This window comes from Pinus tabuliformis, chromosome 3_1 (assembly GCF_031772625.1).
Source record: "Pinus tabuliformis cultivar Carrire ecotype Pingquan chromosome 3_1, CPIR1, whole genome shotgun sequence".
Lineage (NCBI taxonomy): Eukaryota > Viridiplantae > Streptophyta > Pinopsida > Pinales > Pinaceae > Pinus > Pinus tabuliformis.
Window position 1 is genome coordinate 814,095,955 of NC_142301.1, and position 13,612 is coordinate 814,109,566.

The window sequence follows — 13,612 nt, forward strand, 5'->3', positions numbered from 1 at the left end:
TCTTGTTGTGAAAATAATTGTGAAAAATATATTGAAAGAAATGTAAATAGGAAAAAAAGCATGGGGCATTTGAGATATTTCAGTACCAAGTTAGTTCTTGAATACAAAGTAGCAACCAAGTAAGCGAAGAAATGATAAAATTTGCATAATTAATATTCACGACGAGGATTAAGAAAATAGCTAGAAAAGAATAACAGTAAGGACACAGTATGAAATGTAAATGGGAAGAAAATTGTGCAATATATGATAAAGTTGAAGGCACTAGCCTTCATTAATGTCAGTTTTGTTTCAGAAACACTGAACTGCAGTTTCCAGTTGCAAAAACTTAGATTGGAAAGGTTCTGAAATAAGATCTGATTATGATGAACATGTAATATTTAGAAGCATGATGTATAAACTTTTCTCCATGTGGTTTTCACACAATAAATGGCTCTAATTACAAATTTGTCTTCATCTAGTATTAAAAAATTTCTCTATTTGACTCAGACACACAAATGGTTTATATCCAATTTATAACACCATGAGAAAATGGCATTCAATTAATGTTTAAATTAAGTCTCCCGTAAACCATAAAAAAGTTATATTCTGGAAATTAAAATATCCTTATAGGACATGGAATTTTTTTTATTTCAAACAAGGCAACAAATTAGATCCATCCCAAAGAAGTTTCACATACTAGTGTTGTAACGGTTAGGACAAACACAGGTGTGGAATGTGACGTTATTACCAAGTTTATTTCTAACTTGCCTTTAGGAGGAAATAATAAGTTGATTTGGTCTAGTTATAGTTTCCATTTACTGATATTTTATGGGAATTCTATCTATGCAAATTTTCCTTAATTTGGTTTAGAACTTTAGATGAACAACAATGGCATTAGGAGAATGCATAAAAACAATGTTTCTATGGAAATAAACTTAAAACAAGCAATAAAAGATTATGCACAATATAGGAGTTTCTGAAAAGGAGAGAATTGAATATGAAAATGGAAGTGGAGAACAAAAAATAATAATAAGCAGGTAAAAGCAAAAATATTTTGCAGCTATTGGCAGACAAACAATATGCTCAATTCAAAAGTTTATTGTTACAACTTGCAATACATAATGGATTGAATTCACAACCAAGTGGAAGAGACTCTGATCATTATGATTGACAAACTGAACTTACATTTTACTAGTAGTGAAAGTGGCACATCAAACTCTTTCATCCCCATACCAATTGTCTTTGGCTTTGGGTCCTGTGGGTCCTTTCTCACCTGAAAGCTCCTTAGGAAAATTGTTTAGGAGACTCTCTATAGGTGACCTCAGTTTATAAGGAAGCAATCTGATTACCCTATTAAGCTCTGTTCACAAATTATAGACAATTTTTGGTCCCCACTCCCTCATGTAGTGCAACCATGGAGGCTCTACTTCTGTTCATTGACCCAATATCTTTCGAGTGCTTTGCCACAACAATTTGGTATTTTCTACTAGTGTCTAGAAAATACTTACTTTAGTTGGCATCATTTCGGATACCACCACCAAGCTTCCTAACACCCTCAATAAAGCTTGCTATATGAGAAAATGTTGCATGCCCACTCTTTCCTACATATACCACTATCATATTCCCTTCAATGCGCTCCAAATCTGAGGCATTGACCCATTGACCACTGTTATGCTCTGAGAAATAAAATTTCCATAGTTAACCAGTGAAATTGCTCACTCTAAGAGTGAAATGTTCCCAATCACCAATATGCTCTCCATATTTGAGAGGCATATTAAGGGCACCAACCTTGACAGTGATGGGACCATTCAGAGGATACAACAACCATATTGTAACGTCAATGTATGTTCCTCCCAAAGGAAGTTTAAAATGTACATATGCCATTGTGCTCTACAAATCACCTTGTCTCAGTCTTTTTACAACCCCATCCTCTTTAGGGAAGTCAAGCCAGTATTCTTTATCATTGGAGCCACCTTGAGGTAAATTTGAGCCATTAATTGTAATTTGTTGAGGTGTTTCCACACCTCGTCTGTAAATCAATTGTCCATTTTCAAACAACCAAGAAAAAAATAACAGACCCGTATTTCTTAACTATTGTATGCATTTGATTGATCCTGGGCATTGCAGTAAGGTCAAAACTAACATTCTTCAAACATACAACAGGAAGAGTTAAGGTCCTTATTACAATAGAATGTTTCTATACTTACACCTCGGGCTTTTGACGCTCGCAATTTTTGGTCTTATGTTCCAAACATTGAAGGGAAAGATTGGAGGGTTTGTGTTTCCTATTGTCCAAATCAAGCCATATGTTTCACATATATCAGTGAGTTTTGATATTACACACCTCACCTCATCTAAAGAGGGTTCAAGTGGTGTAGTTGTAACCACAAACTCACAGGGCCTGTAATTCTATGGAGCTTGAGCCAACCAAAAGTAACCAATGATATCTTGAGTTCCTCTCCACTACTAACTGCTTAATATGAATGTATAATTCAGTGGTTTATCTAATAGAGGAAGGATTTCTCTTACAAAAATCTCACTCTTTCACTGATAAACAAATAGAGACCACCATATCTAGTTGAATAGAAAACAAATAGGTGGTCAACTTTCCATTAGAGACTTGGTAGGAATGAAGTATGTAAACAAACAGGTGGTCAACTTGCTATCAAAGACTTCATAGGAATGAAGTATGGATAAGATTTGCAAGGACTATAGGTGTGATAATAGTACCTGAATAAGGAAATTTTACTATATTGAGTAAAAGTTAGATGATAAAAAGCATCTGGTGTTTCATTGTTTAGTAGAGTGTTTCCTACCTTGATCAGGAAGGTTATTAAGTAGTGGCTTTCAAAACTTGCCCTCACACTTGCCTCAATGATGTGACAATAAATTATGGTGATTCTAGAATTGTGTAAAGGTAATAGAAGAAAAAGGGAACTATTATGATATTGCTTAAAATTGTATGAACAACAACTATGATGAGATTGTTTAAAAATGAATGAACGACAACTATAACGAGATTTTTCAAAAATTAATGGACAACTATGAGGAATTTGCTTAAAAATTAATGAAAAACCATGATTCCACATGTATGTGCCCAGGGGCCTTTCCATGTTACTGGAGTTGATCATGCAAAACTTATTTAGAGGGTAAGAATGACATCCTCACCTAATCTTCATATAGATGCATTGGATAAAAAAAGGAAAGATATATGAACTAATTTGGATTTTGTTGTAGCTAGAAAAAAAGATTCGCAAATGCCAAGAGACCTGGTTGATTCGATGCTCTATGAAACTTAACTTGTTGTAAGAATTATTTGTGAAGAGGAAGATGAGAGAAAATTGCATCATAAAAACAAAGGTGAGTCTTACTTAGAATTTAATAACATTTTTTATTATAGATATTTCAATTTTCTAAAAAGGACAATGTGAGACATACTTTGATATAAAGGATAGAACCTGAAGCATTATACTTCCAGTCATTTTCATCTTGAGGATTCCAGTTCAAAAATGGATAAAATATGCTTTAACATTATTATTGTGGCAATAGATTTGGTAAAGGAATATATGGTTACCCACTTTCTCAAATCAAGAAATTGACAAAGCAAAGGCAAGCTTGGGTGTTGTTGAAACTGTCTACAGGAAGCTTTTCAAATGAGACAAACTAAGAATCACTAACATTTATCCTCGTTTTTATTGGGTTTGTCGATCACATAAAAAAAATGATAAAAAATTACAAATATATTCCTTGTAAGTAGAACTAGCAAGATAAATGGTTTGATGGAATAAGAAGCTTGAGAATCATAAATGCCAATTACCAATTCGCTATACTGGTGCCATTATATTGGACATGCTCATCATTAGCTTGTTGTTGCGGGCCACGAGGTCAGAAATATAATGCACCTTAATGTGAAAATGTCAAAAAGTAATCAATTACAACATTGCATTGACAATACCAAATGAAAATAGATATTGTTTTTGCAACTATTCTCTGATAGTTATCACCTCTCACAATAGGCATTTGTTACAATCAATGACTACTTATAATGTTACCATTGATCATTATGAATATATTAATATATACCAATTAGAAGTGAATGCTACAAGTGGGCTTGTTTTGTCATTCTTATTTGTCTGTAGGTCATGGAGCAAGATTGCCATTTATGCAGTCTATGGTCCATCCCTCCATTTATAAAGAAGTTTGGAAGGTTTGACCTTGAGCTCTCCTCAATTATGAAGGTACATAGATGGCACATAAGTTTGGATTGGATTTGACCTCCCCACTACAATAGAAAATCTCAGTAAGCTTCGTCATGCCAAAGGGAGGTAGAAATTGTCTCACTGTCCAGATCACAGTGGATCTTCAACCAAGCTGAAAAGCCCATGGTCTATCTAAGTCTAAACCAAGATCCAATAGTAGAAGGTAGTATTAGGTTGAAAGGCCAAGTCCTTTTCTACAAATTTGTGGCAATATAACCCTCTTTCCTGAAAATAATGAGTTTGATTTCAAAGAAATGGAGCACAAGGAACAACCAAGATAATTGTAATAGAGGCTACTTCATTGTCATTCTCTTGAACCAACAATATAGAGGTTTGATTTTCAGAGGAGGCATTTGGTTCATGAGCAGATAAGGTCAACTCATGAGATATTAAACCATATATGTGATCCAATGGAGGACTTACTTACAATAGATATGTGGATAAGACAACGAAATACCTCCTTCAATTTGGCATAATCTGGATTTTAGTGCCATCAATGATACATAGGTAAAACCCTTAGTATGGGTACAATTACCTGGGGCTCTAATTCTTCATACCTATTCCCTTGTACCTGTAAAAAGACCCAATGACATTTTTTAAGGGTGGACCATAAAAAAATTATTGCAAGTTTGAACTGACCTCTTTGTGAACTATCATGCATTCCTAAAGTACTTGAATGGAATAGAAGTGAGGATGGGATTCCTCCTCCCCATTACAAATAAACTCTCAGTAATATTAATCAAGAAAAATAAAAGTAGAAACAATCTTACTATCCAAATCAGAGTGGAATCTTCCACTAAGTTGAAAATCTCAACATCTCTCTAAACCAAGTTTCAATAGTAGAAGCTACTATCAGGTTGAAACACCAAGTCCTTTTCTGCATATTTGTGTGAATATAACCCTCTTGCCAGAAAATAATGAGTTTGATTTCAAAGAAATAGAATGGATAGAACAAGCGAGATAACCATAACAGATGTTACTTCATTGTCATTCTCTTGAACCAACAAGATTTTCAAAGAAGGACCTTGGTTCATGAGCAGAGGAGGTCAATTCATGAGATATTAGACCATGTTCATCCAATGGAATAATTTCCTACAATAGCTATGCAGGTAAGACAACAAAACACTCACTTCAATTTAGCATACCTTAGATTGTAATGCCATTGGTGATACATGGGTAAAACCCTAATATGAGTATAATTATTTGAACCCATGCCCCTATACTTGTAGAAATCCCCAAATAAGTTTTTCTTAGGGTGGACTCAAAATATCTTGGCAAGTTTGAACTTAAGCTCTTTATGAACTCTTCTACATTCTAAAATTACTTATATAGAACATAAATGGGGATGGCATCCCCCCTCCCCATCACTATAGAAATTCTCAGTAAGCTTCTTCAAGAAAAGGTAAGTAGAGTCAATTGGGTTAATCTTGGGTGGTCAGGAGGAATGATTGTCTTCCTCCCCACCCAGATTCAATTCCTGCTACTGACATGTTGAGTTGATATTGATTATATTGTTGTAATGAATTTAATCATTGTTGTTGAATGACCTTGAGCCTTGAACAATCTCTTACCTTTTCCTACAGGTTGAAGGATGGAGTGCTTGGTTACATGGGGAGAAAAAGTAGAAGGGAAGTAGAAACTGTCTCACTGTCCAGATCAGAGTGGGATCATCCACCAAGTTGAAAATCCCATCATCTCTCTAAATTAAGATCCAATAATAGAAGGTAGTATCAGGTTGAAAGACCAAGTCCTTTTCTGCATATTTATATCAATATAACCCTCTTTCCAGACAATAATGAGTTTGATTTGAAAGAAGTGGAGCACAAGGAACATCTAAGGTAACCATAACAATATAGGCTACTTCATTGTCATTCTCTTGAACCAGAAAGATAGAGACTTAGTCTTCAAAGGATGAACTTGGGTCATGGGCAAAACAGGTCAATTCATGAGATATTAGACCATGGATTTCATCCAGTGGAAGACTTCCCTACAATAGTTATGTGGGTAGGACAACTAAATACCCTCTTCAGTATATCACAATTTGGATTTTAATGCCATTAGTGATAATTGATACATGGGTACAACCCTTAGTATGGGTACATGTACCTGAGGATCAAATTCTTTGTATCCATGCCCCTGTACCTGTTAAAAGCCCCAATAAAGTAGTTTTAGGATGGACCCAACAGGAAGCCCTAAAACATCTAAGTGTTTCCCCCTTATATACTTTTAACCTTAATTTCAATCTCATTTTTTCATTTTCAGTTTTGCCTACATGAGCATGGAAGAGGCCAGGAGAACATATTAAAGGAAGAAGAACATTTCTCATGACTTTTATTGCAGGAAATTGGTGTCCAGAAGCTCAGCGTTAAGCCACTTTCATAATTATCAACATTCTTCACTCCCAAGTCCCCACTTTTGAGTATCATCAAGTTTCAAGTTTCAGATTTTCTATTTGTCATTTTCACAACATATCTGGAAAAGGAAGGAATGTCAATCTTCAATGTTGAAACATGAATGTCATTTGATGAATATAAAATACTGGAATGATTTGATTGGCAGTTGATTTGAATCTAAAATATGAATCTGAATTATTGCTATTTACATTAATTTTAGTTCTCATTTTTTCCATATATCATTGTATATATAAAATTTGATATATGTACCACTGATATACACCCATCCCCTGTTTGAAAAAGTGTTGTACCCATACATGTGCCCGTACTAGTATCGGTACATGGGAAACTTAGGTAAAAATCATAAATTATAGAATGTGTTTCCAAGCATGCTCACATATGTGTGGATCTGGAACTAGAAGAAACTTTCAGGTGTTTGAATTTACAACTTTTGGATTATGCTTGGAAAGAATCAGTGCAGTATGAGAAAATCCCTTTCAATTGCAGAATTTCCTTCTAACACGAGCACTGAGAAAGCAATTCTCTGAAGAATGATAAGTAGGAAATTTCAAAGCTTGGTAATTCTGGTTGAAAATCAGTTGAAATTGGAACTAGTTGCAAAATAAGGGAAACTAGACTAGCAATTAGAAGGGTTACCAATGCTTCATATCAGTGTTACAAATCTCTTTGATCTCATGCATGTTTTCAAAGTGTTTTTGAGATTTTTAGGACATGGAATTTTTCGAGTTTTCCAGGTCTAAGTGTATGCTTCCCATAGTTTTGCCTAGTTTTTATTAAGTCCAAGTTTGGCAACACTGCTTTAGATACTAAGTAGAAAAGGTTCAGAAACAGGATAACGAGTCCTTCCAAACTCAGCAAAAAGAGGAAGGAGATAGAGAAATAAACAAATACTAAGATCCTTAGACAAAGTTAGAACAATCAAAAGAACAAAAAGTAAAAAAATGAGTCAAGTATCAACAGACCCGCATATAACAGAACAAATTGAAACACTCCATAAGTAGTGCAACAAATTGAAGAAACAGTTCCAATGATAGAGTAGTACCAAAATCAAGAACTAGAACCCATGGAGAAGGGAAACATCTGCTTGCATTGGTTCCTTGTAAGATGTCGAAGGTGTTGTTGTTGAAATCCCCTTACCTTAAGATCCAACGTCCAAGCCTGCTTGGAAATATTCTTTGTGAGCTTTGTCTAAGTGACTTCGTTATCCTCCACAGAACTGAAACCCATAGAGAAAGGAAACATCTGCTTGCATTGGCTCCTTGTAAGATATCGAAGGTGCTTCTATTGAAATCCCCTTACCTTAAGATCCAATGTCCAAGCCAGCGTGGCAATCTTCTTTGTGAGCTTTGTCTGAGTGAATTCGTTATCATCTACAGAAACGGAACCCATGGAGAAAGGAAACATCTGCTTGCAATGGTTCCTTGTAAGATGTCAAAGGTGTTTGTGTTGAAATCCCCTTACCTTAAGATCCAGCGTCCAAACCTGCTTAGCAGTCTTCTTTGTGATCTTGGTCTGAGTGACTTCATTATCCTCCAAAATTGCGTTACGGGGGATGGGGGGGCGGGCGGGCGGCGTGGCGGTAGGTTTCCCTCTCTTTAACAACGTGGCCCCAAGAATTGAGAGGTTGTTGCTGAGTATTTGTCTCTTGTTTGAATAATATCTTTTGGAAGAAAAATTCTTACTGGTTGTTTTTAAGGTCCATAATTTCAGCATGTAGGGAATCCCAAAGAGGGTGTAGGGTTTCTTGTGTTTTGATGTTATTTATCAGCAGTGTACATATCTCTTATGAAATGTTGGCAAATAGTGTCATTGGAAGTCTAGAAAAACGATTCCAGACATATTTAGAAACTCAATTATTTTTAGAATATAAGTTCTAATGGCATAAAATAAACTGAACATGCTTTTTCTCAGCGAGTACTGAAACGAGGGAACATATCTGATATGAAATTTGGGCAGAGTAGAATAGGTGAACTCCAGTGAAATAATTTCCCATTTAGAAATGAATATGTATGTATTGGTCCCAACAAAAATTGAATGAACGTTCTTGATTCCATATGGTGGAGTTTGAAATATGACTGTTTGGACTCTGCAGTAAGAAATGGAGTGAAAAATGTCAGTGATTAGTTAGAGCTTCTGAAAATTTGTACAATCACTTGAAATTCTAGACCTTATGTGGATAGCCAACAAAGTTTTATAAGATAATTCATGGAAGGTTAATTAAGGACGTATGTCTATACATTTGAAGAGCAATGTATAGATTTTGCAAAATTCTCCTCCTCCAGTGGCCTCACTTGAGGTGGTTGTTGGCATTCATAATTTGTGGTGTTGGTGCTCTTACAACACACCTTGCGCTCTTCTTCTGCATTCCCACAGTTCAAGATGTCTCAACAACTATTCAGAATAATAAAACAACAGATAATAACAAGAGAGTTTCCCCACAAACATGTTAGAGGATATTGACCTCACAAACTGTCACTACAGGGCATGCTTACAGCCAAAGTCAATATACCCAAAGTATTATATTCTTGAAATGTACCTCTTATATTATATACCAAAATTCTACAGTTTTTATTTAAATAAATGCAAAAAAAATTAGTTCAAAATACTATGGTCAGAATTTGATTAGTATCTTTCTCAATTATTTAGGATACCAAATTCTTCACTGACCTACTCAATTTAATCAGTTTGCTGCAATTCTCACCTTTAATGCCAATTGTGTCATGTCCATCAAAATAGAAAGAAAAAATATTAACATTCCCAATTTATATCTGATGCACACACATGACATGTAAGCATCTAAATAGATTATTAACCAGCCTATTCAGTGATGGCCTTGTTAACTTACATCATCAATAGTTCTGTATCCAAAAAAAACATAAAAGAGGTTTCCAATTTGAATAGATGCTCCATCTAGATGGGCTACAAGAGCCTCTGCCATCTCCTCCCACTCCAACTGTGGAACATTTTCTTTTGGTTTTTACATAGTTTTAACTTTCAGCTTGGACAGATTTCTTCCCTCGACATTTTCCATCTAAGCTTGGATCCAAGAAACCAGAAAAAAATTAGTAAAAGAAATATAAAAACTCTGTCTCTCTTTCTATCTGCATGTGTGCATTCTATAGTTTATATACTCAGCTAGAAAAACAAGTGTATCCTTTTGAAAACGAGTTTGTCTTTTCTCCGGTCTGAAATTTGTAAGGTTAGATTCAAATTGGATTCTCTATCACATATTTTATTCTATCTCCACTTAGATCTGGGCAATCACATTCATGACACTGTGGCAAATAAACTCTGTGGCTCTCTGTGGCCAATCATCTTCTCGATTTTATCGAACATACGTATTGGATGTGATTAAATCATTTGCGCTTAACTCGTGGGTCAACAACCATGTTTCCTCCTCTGCCTCGGTCTCTCATCATTCTTCTGTTTGAGCTCCCTTAACCTCTGTTTTATCTTCCAATTTGGCTCCGCTCTACCATTAGGTTGTATCTTCGTAACGGATATCCATGGATTCACGTTAAAAAAATAATCCCTCGTGGCCCACCTGCCTTTCAAGCAATGTTTCAAATCCATAAGATGGTATATGTTAGCTACTAATTTAATTCTAATACAAAGAATTTTTTCAAAGTAAATTTCTTGAGTTAATTCATTCAGTGATTGATGGGTTGTATTATGGGTTATAATACAAGTAAATTTTTTTAGAAATTTAAATAAATAGTAAATTGTAATATTAGTATTTTGTATTATAAAATAAAAATTTGTTTGATAAAATTAACAATAATTTGTAATTAAAAATAATAGATTTAATTGGTTAGAAAGTATAATTTAATTTAGTTTGATAAATGAGTAATAGTATATATTTTGGAAATGTTTTTACACTATAATAGATAACCACATTCTAAACATAAACTTGGTTGGTAATTTGAAATTTATATTGCTCACTGCAATGTGGAGTTTCTACAAAGTTTAGTTTATATTGGACATCATATAATATATGATACAGTTGGACATATGGATGAATAATTGTTTTTTTTTATAAATTTCCATTCTAATGTACGATTGTGGACTTTGTTCCAAGGTATAATTATATTTGCAACATTTATCATCGATAACAATTTTTAAGGGGTTTTTGAGGTTTTCAACATTATCATCGTCTATTTTATTTTTTTAAATATTAAAAAAATTAATATATTTGAGTATTGGAAAGATGTATACTCCCGAATTTTTTCCATATTGAATTTTAAACCTTCAATTTTTTTTTGTATCAAATCGAATTCGTATTCGTATTCAAATTCGAATTTGGTAACTATGTTGCGAACCATGTCGTCTCTCCTGAGGATGATTCGTCAACCCCTCACCGAGTAATGCCTTTTGTTGACTCCACATCCCCTCCGTCCTTATGAACCTACCTCCTATTGAATCGATTTCTCCCTCTTTGATAAACATGACCCTCTCCTCCTCTTGGTTGGCAATAGATCCCACTTCCCCATCCCTTTATGTTCCTCCCATTTATTCTTCATATTCCCTCCCTCATGTTTTTTCGGATTATAACATATATCTCCCTTACGTTGATTCTTATAACAAGATTAATTATGATAATACTAATAATGTGTTTAATAGTAACATCTCAAATCATAATAATAATAGGAATAATAATCATAATATTGATGTTGTTTTGATTATTATTAATAATAATAATGGTGTTGTTTTTAATAATAATAATAATGTTGTTTATGATGATGATTATTTATCTGGTGTTAGTTTGGACCCTCGTGTTGTTCACCTCTTAGAAAAAGGGTTAATTTTTCCCCTGGCTCCCAAAAAAATTCCCATTGGGGGCATTATTTGCAACATTGAATATGGGATTAGGGACCTTCCTAATAACATTAAAGAAGTTATTAGACAATATTGCGCTATTGTTCTTAAGAAAGAGAAGCCTCCTAAGAGAAACAATAGCAAAAATGAGTTTCTTGCCCTTAAATACTTAATAAATAACCCATATATTATTGTTCTTAAGGCTGACAAAGGTGGGGCTGTTGTTATTTTAGATAAAGCTGACTATGTTAGTAAAATGTTAGACCACCTTCATAATAGTGGTAGTTACAAGAAACTCGATTAAATGATGAACATAAACGACTGATTCATATTATTGTGGTACTCGTTAAGTAGTCTCATTTTTGTTCTTAGACTAAATCAGTCATTCGTGGTGGTCATTTTTAGTTGTATTAGTTATTAGCTAGTCGTATATTTTAACCCGAGACTGAATTAGTCGTTTATGTTAGTCATTTTTAGTTAGGGAACCTAAGATTGCTCATTTTTAGTAGTATTTCACTTGGAAAAGTTGTGGTGACTAACGTTTTTAGTCACCTAGTCACTAATTTCATCATTTTATACTAGTGATCCCAGACTCCAACGGGATGCCAATAAGGTGCATCAACAACAAATAGTGCGAATAAAAACGCAAGATAAATCTTGTTTACAGATGCCAGAATACATCTAGAAATTTTCAACTTACAGATGATTTTCTAAAGGAAAGTGGTTGATGGGATATATAAATCTCTGCAGATATATGCAAGAGCACAAGCTACATATATGAGAAAATCATACATCCTAGTGACCACCAAAAATTGGAGGCGGGATCCCAAAATCCAACAGATTGCCTATCCTTCTAGCCTTACTATGAGATGTCGTAGTGTCTCTCATGGGATTTGAAACACAGTGAAAAAATATTGGGTCATAAAATACCATTCTCATCATTAAATAGAATTTACATTGCATGGAAAATTTTCTAGAATTATCTAACACTATGAAACTCTAGAGATATAATTAACTAATTTTAAAAATACTAGTTATCTGAAAATTTCTTAGACTAACAACAAGGTGACCCACTAGAGTTAACATGCAACTCATTGTTCACTCTAGTTAACCGGGGAGATTATATAAGACCCCTTAATATCAAATGTTACATTTACTCACAATGCTTAAGTATTGTCTCTAAAACTCAAAAGCATTTCTTCTCAATGGCTTGGTGAAGATATTTGCCAGTTGATCTCTAGATCCATAAAATTGAAGAGATATATCCCCATTTTTGACAAGCTCGTGAATGAAGTGATGTTTGGGATCAATGTGTTTATTGCAAACACATGATTTCTAAAAAGCACAATAGCTGAATTATTATTATAGAAAATAAGAGTTGACTCCTTTTTAGGCTCAATATCACATATCAATCTTTTTAACCAAACTCCTTTTCATGTTGCTAATGTATACTCTGATTTTGTTGATGAAATTGTGACATTGGGCTACTTCTTAGATGCCCATGAAATTATCCATGTACCTAGGTGAAATGCATAACTTAAGGTACTCTTTTTGTCATCAATACTTCTCGCAATGTCACTATCTTTGTAACCAACAAGATGTTTGTCTTTCATATTAGTGTAAAAAGTTACATACTATAATTTTCTTACAGTATGTCATAAAATCCTCTTTCTTGAGTTCTAATGATACCTAAATGAGTCACTTCTTGGCAATCGATTTATTAGGCACGATTCAGGGTGATGGAGGAGAATATGTTGCCTTTCCCCTAATGCATTTAAGAGATAAGATAGTGGCCTCTAAAACACACAAAGGTATGTTAGGAATAATTATATGACTGCACAACTGAAGAGGGAGTGATATCTCTCTCAGGAATTGTTGGTTTTAGTTGGGTTGTCTCTCATTGGTTTCGATGTTGGATGTTAGCTCATAGATTCGTATCCTATCTCTCAAGTTCTCTCTTTGATAGAGCTTCTCTCCATTATAAGTGTTAAATTTATTGTTGGAGCATATGGGAGTTGTTGGGCATTAGTTGTAGAAGACAAAGTGGTGTTCAAGTTGGTATGGAGAGCCATGTGTATGAGTTAAACCCCTATGAAATTTGAGTGAATCCCTTGTGAGCTATGTGAAACCACTGTATTGTGTTTT

General features: G+C 34.3%; 1 pseudogene; it reads right to left on the reverse strand.

Annotated features, from left to right (window-relative positions):
* Positions 1-1,190: 1,190 nt before the first annotated feature.
* Positions 1,191-8,041, reverse strand: LOC149189967 (hypothetical protein At1g04090 pseudogene; annotated as a pseudogene).
* Between the last annotated feature and the right edge of the window lie 5,571 nt (positions 8,042-13,612).